Genomic DNA, 12,684 nt, shown 5'->3' with positions numbered 1-12,684 from the left:
ATGGGCCCCGACTTAGCAAGAGACTTGGCTGTGTAGGCAAATACTTCCAGGACTAGCTTCAAACCTGTCATTGAAACTTGAAAGCTTAGCAAAGGGACAACATAAGGTGGCGATTGGGGGAACAGACCCAAGAGGTCAGCTGGTGCAGCAGGCATGTGTTGTATGGGCATATCTCCCGAGCCAAGTTGCCACCATCTTCGTGAGTTCAACTATATCTCATCACAGCTGAACTTGCTGACTGTTGTTCTCCTAGAAAAGGAGGCAGGGATCTTTGAATTTCCAATCACCCCACCCCATCGGTTATATACAACTCTGCGAATGACTTCAGAAAGAAGATAGAGCATACAGCTGGAAGAGATTAGTGGAACGGGCTCCACATTACAGGGCCATTGAGGAGCCAGGCTGGGTTCCAAGCAATGCGACTGCTTTGGGGGTCACCCATGCTCCTGCCCATAACCCTCATCCAAGATCTCTAAATAACCCTAATAAGTTCATTGGTTCCCTGGGGTGAACTTTGATGCAATCGGTTTTTGGTTTGCCATAATACTCTGTCGACGTGTCAGCTTCCACCGTGTAAGATTTTGAGCCATGTATCCCAGCTAGGATCCTATGTTTCTTTGCCTCTCTTTCCAAAGAGAATCTTTGTGTCTTCACAAGGATGGCTATTGTACTGGGAAGGAAATAACAAAAGACAGAAATAACAAAATAAAACTTTGCTGAAACCCGGGATCGAACCAGGGACCTTTAGATCTTCAGTCTAACGCTCTCCCAACTGAGCTATTTCAGCACAGATAATAAGCCCCCGTCCCCACTCTAAAGCAAATTTAAAGTTAAAAAAAATTCAGGTCACTTCACCTCCAATTTTTGAATTTTTAATTTTATTTTTAAAGGTGTACTATTTTTAGTTCTGCAATTTTAAGAACAGTAACAAAATTAATTCCTGTCAGGTCAAGGTGTGTCCTGGGTTACCTTCGTTTAGTTTCTACCCTTTCTCTACCCTTATCCAGGGTCCCAAAGAGTACCTAGTGTGTATAGCTTGGTCTCACGGTCCCATTCATCCCTCAACGTGTGCTGGAAGGTCGACTTGCTCATAATTCTTTTTCTTTTTTTTTTTCTTTTTTTAATTTTAAACTCCAGATTTTATTCTTTTCCCGGCCCACTTCCCATACCTCCTCCCCGCTCCCCTGTCTCCATGAGGATGTCCTCACCCCCACCCCCGCCACCCCCACCTCCACCCCACCAGACCTCTAAACTCCCTGGGGCCTCCAGTCTCCTGAGGGTTAGGTGCATCTTCTCTGACTAAGCCCAGACCCAGCAGTCCTCTACTGTATATGTGGTGGAGGCCTCATATCAGCTGGTATATGCTGCCTGGTTGGTGGTCCAGTATCTGAGAGATCTCAGGGGTCCAGGTTTATTGAAACTGCTGGTCCTCCTACCGGGTCGCCCTCCTCCTCAGCTTCGTCCATCTTTCTCCTGATTCAACCACAGGGGGGCAGCAGCTTCTGTCCATTGGTTGGGTGCAAATATTTGCATCTGATTCTTTCAGCTGCTTGTTGGGTCTTTCGCAAGGCTTTCATGCTAGGTCCCGTTTTGTGAGTGCTCCATAGCCTCCGTAACAGTGTCAGGTCTTGGGGGTGATCATAATTCTTAAACGCAGTAACCAATTTGCTCTCAATCACCCAAATTTGCCCGAGGCCTAAAAGGTCAGGGTCGCGATAAACTTCAGTGTTTAATTTGTCAACTTCGAGCGAAGGGCGCATGCAAACTATAGCTGAAAGGAGGCAGCAGGAAAGTAAAAGGGAAGCAGTCAGTGCTCTGCATCAGCCTGTCCTGAAAAGGATGAGAGTGAGGAGCGATGATAATGACTTTGTACAACTCTAGTTGGATATGTACTTTGGGTTTCACATATATATGAACTGCATTCTGATTGTTGTAACCCCCTTAGCCTCTCAGGTCTCCCTCCCAGCCCACCAGTTAATCTCTCTCCCACATTCATGTATTCTGAGTTTGTTGTTTTGTGTTTCGGTTTGGTTGCCGGTTTTGAGACCTGGTCTGTGTGACCAGGGACATAGAACTCTTACAACTTAGTGGGTGCCTTGGTGGCTACAGAACTGAAGTCAATGAATGTCTCTTCCCCCAGAATCCGATCATGGTGACTTTCAGAGAGCCCAATCTCACCCTGCTGTCCCCTCTTCCTTGGATGAGTGACCAGAGAGCCATTCCTTTAGCAAATACCAACCAACCAAGTCTTGGGGCCATAGGCCTGTGATTTTGAGTGTCCATGCTTCTTTGAAACATCCGTTTCGGTATATGTTTTTGTTTTATTTGGATTGGATTGAACTGCATTTCATCACTAGAGTAAAAGCTCTTAGTAATTATCACATAACACCAGCTTTCCTGTGGATTCTACTAAGCTCGTTTAGTTATCACAGGAAGGCAAGATAACTGTTCCTTTACTTCTGAGGAGGCTGTCAGTGAGGACGAGGCGGTCATTGCGGGATCGGTGTGGACCCTGCGTGAAGCGTCCTTGTGAGCCAGGTGAAGACCCGGCCTCACTCTCGAGTTCCACCTCCATCTCTGCTGTCCTTAGAGGGCGCCTGTCTCATTCTGTTCGCATTGAGGAGGTCGGCTTCATTCACAGCCCACCTGAATCAAGGAAGACTCAATCTGCATTAAACAAGCGGTGTCTTCTCCTCCCAGGGAAAACTATTTCACCTCAGGGCTTGCAAACTTATTGTGCTTACAAGCCAAGTTCTTAAAAATCCTGCAGGAAAATGGATGAGACTGTATGAATTTGACGTGGACGTGCCCTGACTCTTAGATTTGTACCAGCCCTTAAGTGCCCCCTTTTCCCACTAACAGACATCTCTACCTCGGCTTCACCATCTCCCAGTAATCAGGAGCACTTTTCATAACAGGAGAAGTTGGACCTGGTGTGAAGAGGCAAGCTGCTCTACGTGGGGTTTCAGTTCCCAGAGAAGCATTTTTTTTTCCCTGAGGACGGGGTAGGACAAATATAGGGAAACCGAGAGGCAGCCGCGCGCGCGTGACCGAGGCAAAGCGGTTGCTGGCGTGTATCTCGAACTTTCGAGCTCTTTCCCAAGAATGCGTCGAGCTTGTGGTGTGCTCGCCAGAATTTTAACATTTCTTTCTTTAGCCAGACATGTCTGGCACCCTAAATCTAATTGTCCTAATTACTTTTTTAAAAGAAAAATAGCAGCGCCCGAACAGGGACTTGAACCCTGGACCCTCAGATTAAAAGTCTGATGCTCTACCGACTGAGCTATCCGGGCTCATGGCTGCTTGGCTCAGCTCTGTATGTGAAGACTCCTATCACTTTTTCTGTGCTAGTAATGTAAAGGATTACTAGGCCCCTCCTTCGTGTCTCATATAATTTCTAGGTAGAGATCGCGTGAAAGCGGGAAGAAAACAAAATGGATTTATGGAGTGGTGCGTTTGCCTATCGTCTGGATACAGACTTCTTAAATATGCCGCTCACTTAGAAGTTTGTTCCCTTCACTGTAAACCCTGAGTTCTGCAAGTGTATGAAATGAGCAGAAGCCTCTTGCTAACAGTTGCCACACTACACGTTTCTTTCCCTAAACTCAAACTGAAACCAGGGGTTATGCCATCAGGACGCCCTTTCTTTCAACACACAATTTTCGATTCCTCCTACCCATCCCGGGTGCCCAGCTCAAACAAATACAAGTACGCAGCACAACATCTAAGAGGAGCCCACCTATCATACCAGAAGTCCGAGCCTAACCAACCCCCGCCCCCACTTGCCACGGTCAGGAGCCCGACCTTGCGCACGCGCAGCTTCTACGCCAAGGGCTCTCTGTACCTACTCGCTCCTCTGATAACACAGCATTTTATTTTCATAGCATATCTTGCTACAGTCATTCAGTCCTCTGGGCCTTTGCTCTTCTCTTACCAAATAGAATGTCACCTCCCGTTCTGTTCCTTATTCCCAAACACGTGGGAAAGAGGAAAAATAATCCCTGTTTTGCTGCTTTCTCAGATGACGTTCTTTTAACAAAAGGAAAAAGCAAGAGAAAACAAGTGTATTAACACGTGAATTTCACAGAGACACGGAAGAGATACCCAGAGAGTGGGTGATTCTTCAAGAAACGGCCCTAAGTTCTAGTATATATAGCACCTTCAACAAGTAATAATAATAATTAATAATAATAAAATATTTTAGGATGAGTGACAAGAAAAAGGGAAAGGAGCTCGTGTCTCCAGAAGAACGCATCGTGGAAACGTAGATATATAGGAAATTAATGGTAGATAAAGATAGCTAAGGAAGTCTGTTGGGTAGATTCCTCTGGTCCAATCTGCAAGCCAATAAGAGTTTATCTTTAGTTGTCCAACCTTTGTCCTTCGAGACAGAGAGGGGCGGAGAGAAACCTTTGTGCGTGTATGTCCTGCTTTGCATTGGTTGCTGAATTTCCTGACTCAAAATAACCTTTATGCCAAAGCAGTATGGGTGTGACGTGGTCTCCTCCCTATTACACACTGGAGACTGTAGATGAAGTGCCATCTTCTCTGGGGTGCTCCCTGTGACAGCTGGCAAAGCTTCATCCTGCAGAGTGGGTGGATAAAGGCATCTAAACTATGCCTTCTAAGTTGAGTGAGGTCATTCATTTGTCTTCTATGCCCTTTGTGCTTGGGTCACACTGCTTCTCACCGGTTTCCTCCCTCCACCTTGAACTGAAACATGGCCAGGGCAAAGGTGCAACATTCCTTAGGCATGAACGATGCCCATTTTATTAAAAGATCCCAACCTTCCCCTTACCTGTGTGCAAGAGATGCTGAAGCAAACTGTCACGTTGCTCCAGATCCCCAGAACTGATTGGACACAGAGACAGAGATGAAAATAGAATTGGAAGCAGAGATATATTTTAAGAATTTAGTTCAAACAGTTGTGGGTGTTTTACATTCAGAATGCTATCTCTTGAACATAGCCTGGCTATTGAGTTCATGAGCTCACTGCAGCAGTGATTACCCACACAAGGCCTGCTCGAAATCAAGACAGCCTAAAATCCCATGCCAGACAGATCGGTGATCTCCAGGCCCTACACCACACTGAAATAATCAGCAGTGGGTTCTTGCTGGAGGAGGGGAAATCAAACTTCACTGAAGATGTGGTCACTGGGAGGTTTCCCATGCTCTAGTGCATGAGCCCTCACACTCATGCACACAACCCACTGGACTTACTGGGAGGGAGGGAGGGAGGGAGGGAGGGAGGGAGGGAAGGAGGGAGGGAGGGAGGGAAGGAGGGAGGGAGGGATGTGAAAACTTGGGTGGGAATGGGTTGGAGGGATATAGAGTTGGAAAGGGAAATGGAGGATAGGTATGATCATATTTCATTGTATGCATACAGGATATCCTCAAAAATTTAAAAAAAAAAAAAAAAAAAAAAAAGGAAAGTTCTGTAGGGCAGACTGGCAGTCTAAATAGCTACAAATTCTTGGATGTAATGAAGCAGTCTCAATTCCAAGCACAGGAGGAGGGCAGTCAGCCAAAGATCCAGGCAGGTATTCCTGAACCTGAGGTCTTAGAATTCCTTTCTCATTAGAAATTCATTTTTGCTCTTAAGGGCTTCAAATGAGCGCATGGAGCAAACCACATCCGGAGACTAATTGGCCTTGCTTGAAGTGGGCTGAATTGAATATCATTTCTAGTTTTTACTTTTTTAAAGTTACATTTATTTATGCATGGATGGGGGGGTGTGCACACATACCACAGTGCCTATGTGAGGGTCAGGGTACAGTTTTCTCCTTCCACCAAGTGAAACCTGGGAAATAAGGCCGGATCAGGCTTGGCAGAAAGCACCTTACCCACTCAGCCATTTTGCTGACCCTGTTATCTCTTTTAAAAGCACACCACACACACACACACACACACACACACACACACACACACACACACCACAATAACATCTAGACTGGTGTTTAACCAGTCACTATCACACAGCCAACTTGACGCATAAAACTACTCCTGACTCATGTGACGTCCATCATCCAAAGTTTGAACTGTCCAGTTTATTGGATGGCCATTTTGATTTTTTTCTAGCCATCACTTATTTGAGTTTCAAGAGTCTCTGACTGAGACTCATCTTTCCATCCAAGAACCTAATGATGTGGTGAATAAGGCACCTTATCGTCTAGCCTCTTGGCAGACTAACAGGTTGGGAAGTGTAAGAGTCGGTTTACCGGAAGCTTCGGGGTTTGCTGGATCTGATTCTTCTCAGCCCGTGCTTCAGCCTGGTACCCGAATACACGGGAGGCTCTGCTTACTCCACTGAGCGTTGCTTCATTGCTTGACGCATCACCGTAGCACGTTTTGGGTTTGTCTGTTGTTTTGTATTAGAATCCAATCCAAAGCCTTCAGAATCTCTCGTTTCCTACCACAGTCCGGTAGAGCTTAGGTGGTCAGCTTAAGTCAGTTTATCTCGAGTGCTTGGTGTCTGGGTATCTTTGCTGGGACACAAAGTGAATGAACATTGAACTGGGACAGGAGGCTGTGTAATGGTGGTTTTCAATGTGGCAAATGAAAATACAGGGCACCCAGTTACAACCGAATTTCACGGAAACAACGATACTTGCTTTATATGTTCCTCGCAAAATTTGGGACACTGCTTATTCTAAAGGGTCATTTCTCTGAAATTCACATTTAATCGGGAGTGCTTCATTTGGAGTGATAGCGCTAGAGTAGACCTAAACCAGAAAAGGACTCCTTCGTTTTCTGTACTCCATCCGGGTCCTACTTATTGTTAGCTCAGATGGACAAGCCTCTGTGCAAAAAGGGTCCAGACTGTGACCTGAGCTTCTGAACACAACCTGAGAAGCCTGAGCTGGAGCCCCAAATCAGCTGGCAGGCTCTGTTCAGAGTAAACCAGGCGACACACGCTGACCTCAAAGGGTAAGGACACAGATGTCTACATAAGGGAGTATTACAAGTGGAGTTAACAAGGAAATTCAATTAGATACACGTGGTTGTGTTGCCGTATAAAATCACTGCCGAAACCCGGGATCGAACCAGGGACCTTTAGATCTTCAGTCTAACGCTCTCCCAACTGAGCTATTTCGGCTGTGCTTGAAAAGGTTTTTTTAAATCTGGTAATTATAATGAGGAAATACATTTTAGCGGTACTAAGTCAGCTAAATTTGGCCAAGAATATACAAAAGTAACGAAGTTTTTTTACTACTTTATTTCTCTTTCTTTAGGACCCTATTTACAACCTGAGATCCATTGCTTCTCAAGTGACATCTTTTAACTGTCCTACAATTTGCTTCTCTCCGTTAAAAAAAATACTCAATTTTTTTTCTTAAACTCAAAAAACATTTTAAAGTAATGAATATTGCCTACAGCCTAGGCGGTGCTCGGATACTGAGCTATAGCCACAGTCCAAATCATGAATTTTTGAGCTTGGAATTCAATTTTGAGACTGTAATTACAATTGCATGCTTATTAATTCATGCACAGAATTGACTGTATAGGTACAACAGAAGCTAGTTACACACACACACACACACACACACACACACACACACATCATACATCATACACATACACATCACACACACACACAGATTTCATGTTGTAAAACACTGTTGTAATGATTAGATACACACATACTAATTTTTTTTAAAGATTTTTTTTTTTTAATGTGACTACACTGTCACTGTCTTCATACATACCAGAAGAGGGCATTGGATCCCATTACAGATGGTTGTGAGCCACCATGTGGTTGCTGGGAATTGAACTCAGGACCTCTGGAAGAGCAGTCAGTGCTCTTAACCGAGGAGTCATCTCTGCAGTCCAATTTTTTTTTTTTTTTTTTTTTGAGGGAAGCCAATTTTAAAAGGTTAAGGTGTGACCTTCAGTTTATTTTGAGTTTTGGGTTTGGTATATTTTTACAGATATCGGTTTGAATGTCAGATATATTTACAAAATGTCTGGAAAAGGACGGGAAGAACTAGATTGTAAGCTGCCCTGTTTGATTTCCACTAACAACACACACACACTCATTCACACACACACACTCACACACACCTCTCACACACACACTCACACACTCTCATACACACTCTCACACACTCACACATACACACACACATTCATACTCACACACACTCACACACACACTCTCACACACACTCATACACACATATTCACACACACTCACACATACACTCACACACTCTCTCACACACACTTACACACACACATACACTCACACACGCTTGCCATTTGCAAACTCTTCACATGATCCAGACTCCGTGTTACCGCAGTAGGAGTTGCAGGACCCTTTCAAACTGGAAGTCAGCTGTGAGTTAATGCTATCCCTAACAAGCTGGGTCTACCCCACCTGTCTCCCATTTCACAGCAGTACATTCCTTGCATGCATTTCATTTGAAAGTGACTTAAGTTCCCTAAAGCTAGCTAGAATAATCCAGTGTTTCATACTGAGTTGATTCATAAGAAAGGGGAACATGAGCTTATTGCACTGTGAAGTAAACGGATAACCTTGTTTAGGATGTTCAAAAAGTAGGGAGAGATTCCAGATAGCCTTTTTCAAGAGACCAAGGGAAGAACACATCCCAGGTGTGCATAGGGTCTCAAACCTGGGACAAAACAATATGCCCACTTAACATAACAAAGCAGATACTGGCCTCCAGGTTCTCACAGCATCTCTCTGTCCCTACCTGTTACCAGGTCCTCCAGGGTGGCATACCTGCCCACCCCGCCCCTCTCCCCTCTTCTCCCTTCTCCTCCCCTCTCCTCCCCTCTCCTCCCCTCACCTCTCCCCCCTCCCGTCTCCCCCCTCCCGTCTCCCCCCTCCCCTCCCCCCTCCCCCCTCTCCTTACCTCTCCTCCCTCTCCTCACAAGGCTCAGGGTCATGTCCACTCTGGGATTCTCCCAGATGTCCCTGCCTGGCTATGCTTCCCTGTTATCTACAATAAACTTTCTTCCCCACTATATCTAGAAGCAGTCATGTCCTTGCTTTGCTTTGCTTTGCTTTGCTTTGCTTTGCTTTGCTTTGCTTTGCTTTGCTTTGCTTTGCTTTTTGCTTTGCTTTGCTTTGCTCTGCTTTGCTTTCTTTTTCCCATCCAGTATAGAGCTGCCATGCCATGCCTCAACTAGATGCAGGTAAGGGTTTTGCAGACCCAGCAGTCTTGTTGAAACATCAACATTTTGTTTTCTCTACATAGTTGTAGTAGGAAAAATCCTAAAATAATGACCACCTTCCAAACCTTCCAGGTACCACCACCACCACTCTAAGAAGGAAAATTACAAAAATCAATGAGACCATTAATATGGTAGGATTTCCCCCTTATGGTTAGATTATCCTAAACAGCACATCTGACTCCAAAATATTCGATTTTCTATTATTCATAGAGGGTTTTGTGATGGCTAGCCCTTTTATTTTCCAGATAAGGGGTAGAGGCAGACAGAGGGGAGCAGAGCCTTGAAAGCAGAGAATGGGGGTGGGAGTGGGGGAAGGAAAGAAGGGCAGAAAGGGAGAGACCGAGCACTGGGAGCAGCTGAAAGATGCCCAAAGGGTAAACTTCTGAGTCCGTAAGGTTGTTTCTATAGGAGATCACCACTTAATCACAGGTTTAAGCAACTGAAAGATTCCAAATTTAAATAGGTAATTAAGTGGTGGTAAATTATGGAAGGTGTGCCTTTGGAAGAAGTGCATCACTCAAGGGAGGGAACGAAAGGGACATTTCCTAACCCTGGTCCTTCCTGCTACTCCACTACACTTTCTGGTTACCTTGTTCCATCATGTCCTTTCAGTAGTGATGTTCTGCCTTCCCTCTGGCCCAAAGCCACGGAGCTGGCTAAACGTGGACTGACGCCATGAACTACAATAAACCCTTCTTCCCCCTTACGTGCTTCTCTCTGGTATTTGTCACAACACAGACTGTCTGGCCAGCATGGGGTCCTCCAGCTGCGTGCAGAAGAAACTCAGTTAAAGGTGGCAAGGTTGTAAAGCTCTCTGGACTTGGACTTGGAGACCACATGATAAGGAATGCAGGTAGCCCCTGGGATGAGAAGAGCTCCTCGCTGACAATTCACAAGGAAACTGTTTCTTTACCACAAAAAGAAGATGAAGGATGCCAGCAAGGATAAATGTGAAAGGAGACTTCCTTAATATGCCTCCAGATAAGAACTCAACCACATCTTCTTACCTTCTCATGAGACCCTGGACAAAGAAGCCAGCTATGTGGTGTGAGACTCCTCACCTCCAGGACTGAGCTCATAAATAGGCCTTGCTTTAAGGCACCACATATATGGTAATTAGGTGTGCTGCAAGGAAGAGCCACTACTAGCTGCATAGGCTTGGTGTATACATGACAAAGGGTGACTTAAATCCTAGCCTGACCAGATGCTTGCCTGGGATTCAGGGCAAGTCGATTCCTTCATAGTCGTATTTAAGATATAATGGCACTAACTATATAGTACAGTTATTACATATATACTAGTCTACCCTCAGTTCCTCAGTTGAATAAGAATTCTCTGCAGAATATACATATATATACTCTGCAGAGTATATTCTGTATATATATAAAATCTTGCTTGTTTGATTTGTTTTTTTAAAATTGGCCAAATGATTTAATCTGTGGTTTCCCTTGGTCTTAGTTCTCAGACTACATAGAAGAGCCATGTTTAAAATTGTGTCTCAAAACAGGTCACCAGGATACATGCCTGTAATTCCAGGATTGGGAAGGTGGAGGAGGAAAGACCAGGAATTCAAGGTCATCGTTAGCTATATAGTGAATTTGAAGGCAGTCTGGGGTACATAGAAAAATTGGAGGCTATTCTGGGTAATAGTAGATTTTAAAAAACATTTTTTGATAGCACCACAGGTGATACCAAAGCATACCTGGTTTTCTTTCAAAGTTTTTTCTTCTTGTCTTCCTTTTTTTTTAAATTAATTAATTTATTTATTTTTGGAATTCCAGAATTATATAAACCAGGCTGGCTTTGAACTCACTGAAACAGCCAAGGATAACCTTGAATTCTGATCCTTCTGCCTGTCCCCCTAATATTAAGGTTAAGGGTGTGTTACAATTCCCCAAATTGTTATTCCTTAGTATGTATGCATGTTTGTAACTGTGTGTGGAAGCATTCATGTGAGGGCAAAGAACATTGGATCCACTGAGTTGTATGTAGTTCCAGGCAGGTATGCGCTAGAAGTAGAATTCTGGTCCCCTGCAAGAGCAATACTCTTAACCACTGACTCCTTTCTTCTCTCATTTCAGAATTCCTACTACTATCTGTCTTAGTGTTTCTATTGCTGTGATGAAACACCATGACCAAAAGCAAGTTGGGGCTAAAAGGGTTTATTTGGCTTATAGTTCCATGTCACTGTTCATCATTGAAGTGAGACAGGAACTCAAACAGAGCAGGAAACAGGGGCAAGAGCTGCTGCAGAGGCCATGGAGGGGTGCTATTTACTGGCTTGCTCCTGTGACTTTCTCGGTCTGCTTTCTTATAGAACCTAGGACCACTAGCCCAAGGACAGCGCCATCCTCTCCCATCAATCACTAATTTAAAAGATGCCTTACATATAGGTCTTACAGAGGCATTATCTCAAGTGAGGCTCCCTCCTTTCAGGTGACTCTGGCTTGTGTCAAGCTGACATAAAACTAGCCGGGACACTTGATCTTCCATCTGAGTTTCCTAGGTCAGAGACTTGCAAAATCTTCCCTTCTCTACCTTCTAGTCTTCAGCCCATGGGCTGTTCATCCCCCTTAGAATCCCTTTGCTTCTCATCTTTCCTCTCCAGCCTCTTAACTGGTCTTATTCATAAACTTTTTTCTACCTGAAATCCAATATCCTGCTTTTTTTTCTCTCTTTTTTTTTTTTTTTTAAATTAGGTATTTTCTTCACTTACATTTCCAATGCTGTCCCAAAAGTTCCCCATACCCTCTCCCCGACTCCCCTATCCCCCAACTCCCACTTCTTGGCCCTGGCATTCCCCTGTACTGAGGCATATAAAGTTTGCAAGACCAGTGGGCCTCTCTTTCCAATGATGGCCGACTAGGCCATCTTCTGATACATATGAAGCTAGAGACACGAGCTCTGGGGGATATTAGTTAGTTCATATTGTTGTTCCACCTATAGGGTTGCAGACCCCTTTAGCTCCTTGGGTGCTTTCTCTAGCTCCTCCATTGGGGGCCCTGTGATCCATCCAATAGCTGACTGTGAGCATCCACTTCTGTGTTTGCTAGGCCCCAGCATAGCCAATATCCTGCTTTTTACTAGTTAAAAACAAAAGCCAGGGCTTCTTCTAAAAGCACATAAAACCTTCTGTGGGTGGGGCCATACCCTCCTTCAGCAACTTGCTCAGTGTTCTATTTATTTATTTACTTACTTATTTATTTATTTCTGAGACAGGGTTTCTCTGTGTAGCCCTGACTGTCTGTCCTGGAACTCACTCTGTAGACCAGGCTGGCCTCCAACCTCCCAGGTCCTGGGATTAAAGGCGTGCACCACCACTGCCCAGCATCCTTTTTTCTTTTAAGCTTGAGGACAAGTTTACTATCACTTACAAGAAAAACAGTACAGATTAAGTGAGAATACTAGCAGCTACCACAAGGAGAGGTAGAATGAAAAGTCATGTACTGTTAAGTTAGCCACGGAAGGCTTGTGGGAGTGAGGGGG

The 12,684-nt window shown here is 44.6% G+C and overlaps 3 non-coding genes across 3 annotated transcripts; all 3 read right to left on the bottom strand.

Annotated features, from left to right (window-relative positions):
- Positions 1-714: 714 nt before the first annotated feature.
- On the bottom strand, positions 715-787 carry n-TFgaa2. Its single transcript has one exon. It is a non-coding gene; the product is annotated as a tRNA-Phe (tRNA).
- A 2,433-nt stretch (positions 788-3,220) lies between these two features.
- Positions 3,221-3,293, bottom strand: n-TKctt29. Its single transcript has one exon. It is a non-coding gene; the product is annotated as a tRNA-Lys (tRNA).
- A 3,730-nt stretch (positions 3,294-7,023) lies between these two features.
- Positions 7,024-7,096, bottom strand: n-TFgaa6. Its single transcript has one exon. It is a non-coding gene; the product is annotated as a tRNA-Phe (tRNA).
- Between the last annotated feature and the right edge of the window lie 5,588 nt (positions 7,097-12,684).

The sequence above is a fragment of the Mus musculus genome, chromosome 19, assembly GCF_000001635.26.
Source record: "Mus musculus strain C57BL/6J chromosome 19, GRCm38.p6 C57BL/6J".
NCBI classification, from domain to species: domain Eukaryota; kingdom Metazoa; phylum Chordata; class Mammalia; order Rodentia; family Muridae; genus Mus; species Mus musculus.
This window is presented reverse-complemented; position numbering and strand designations above follow the sequence as displayed.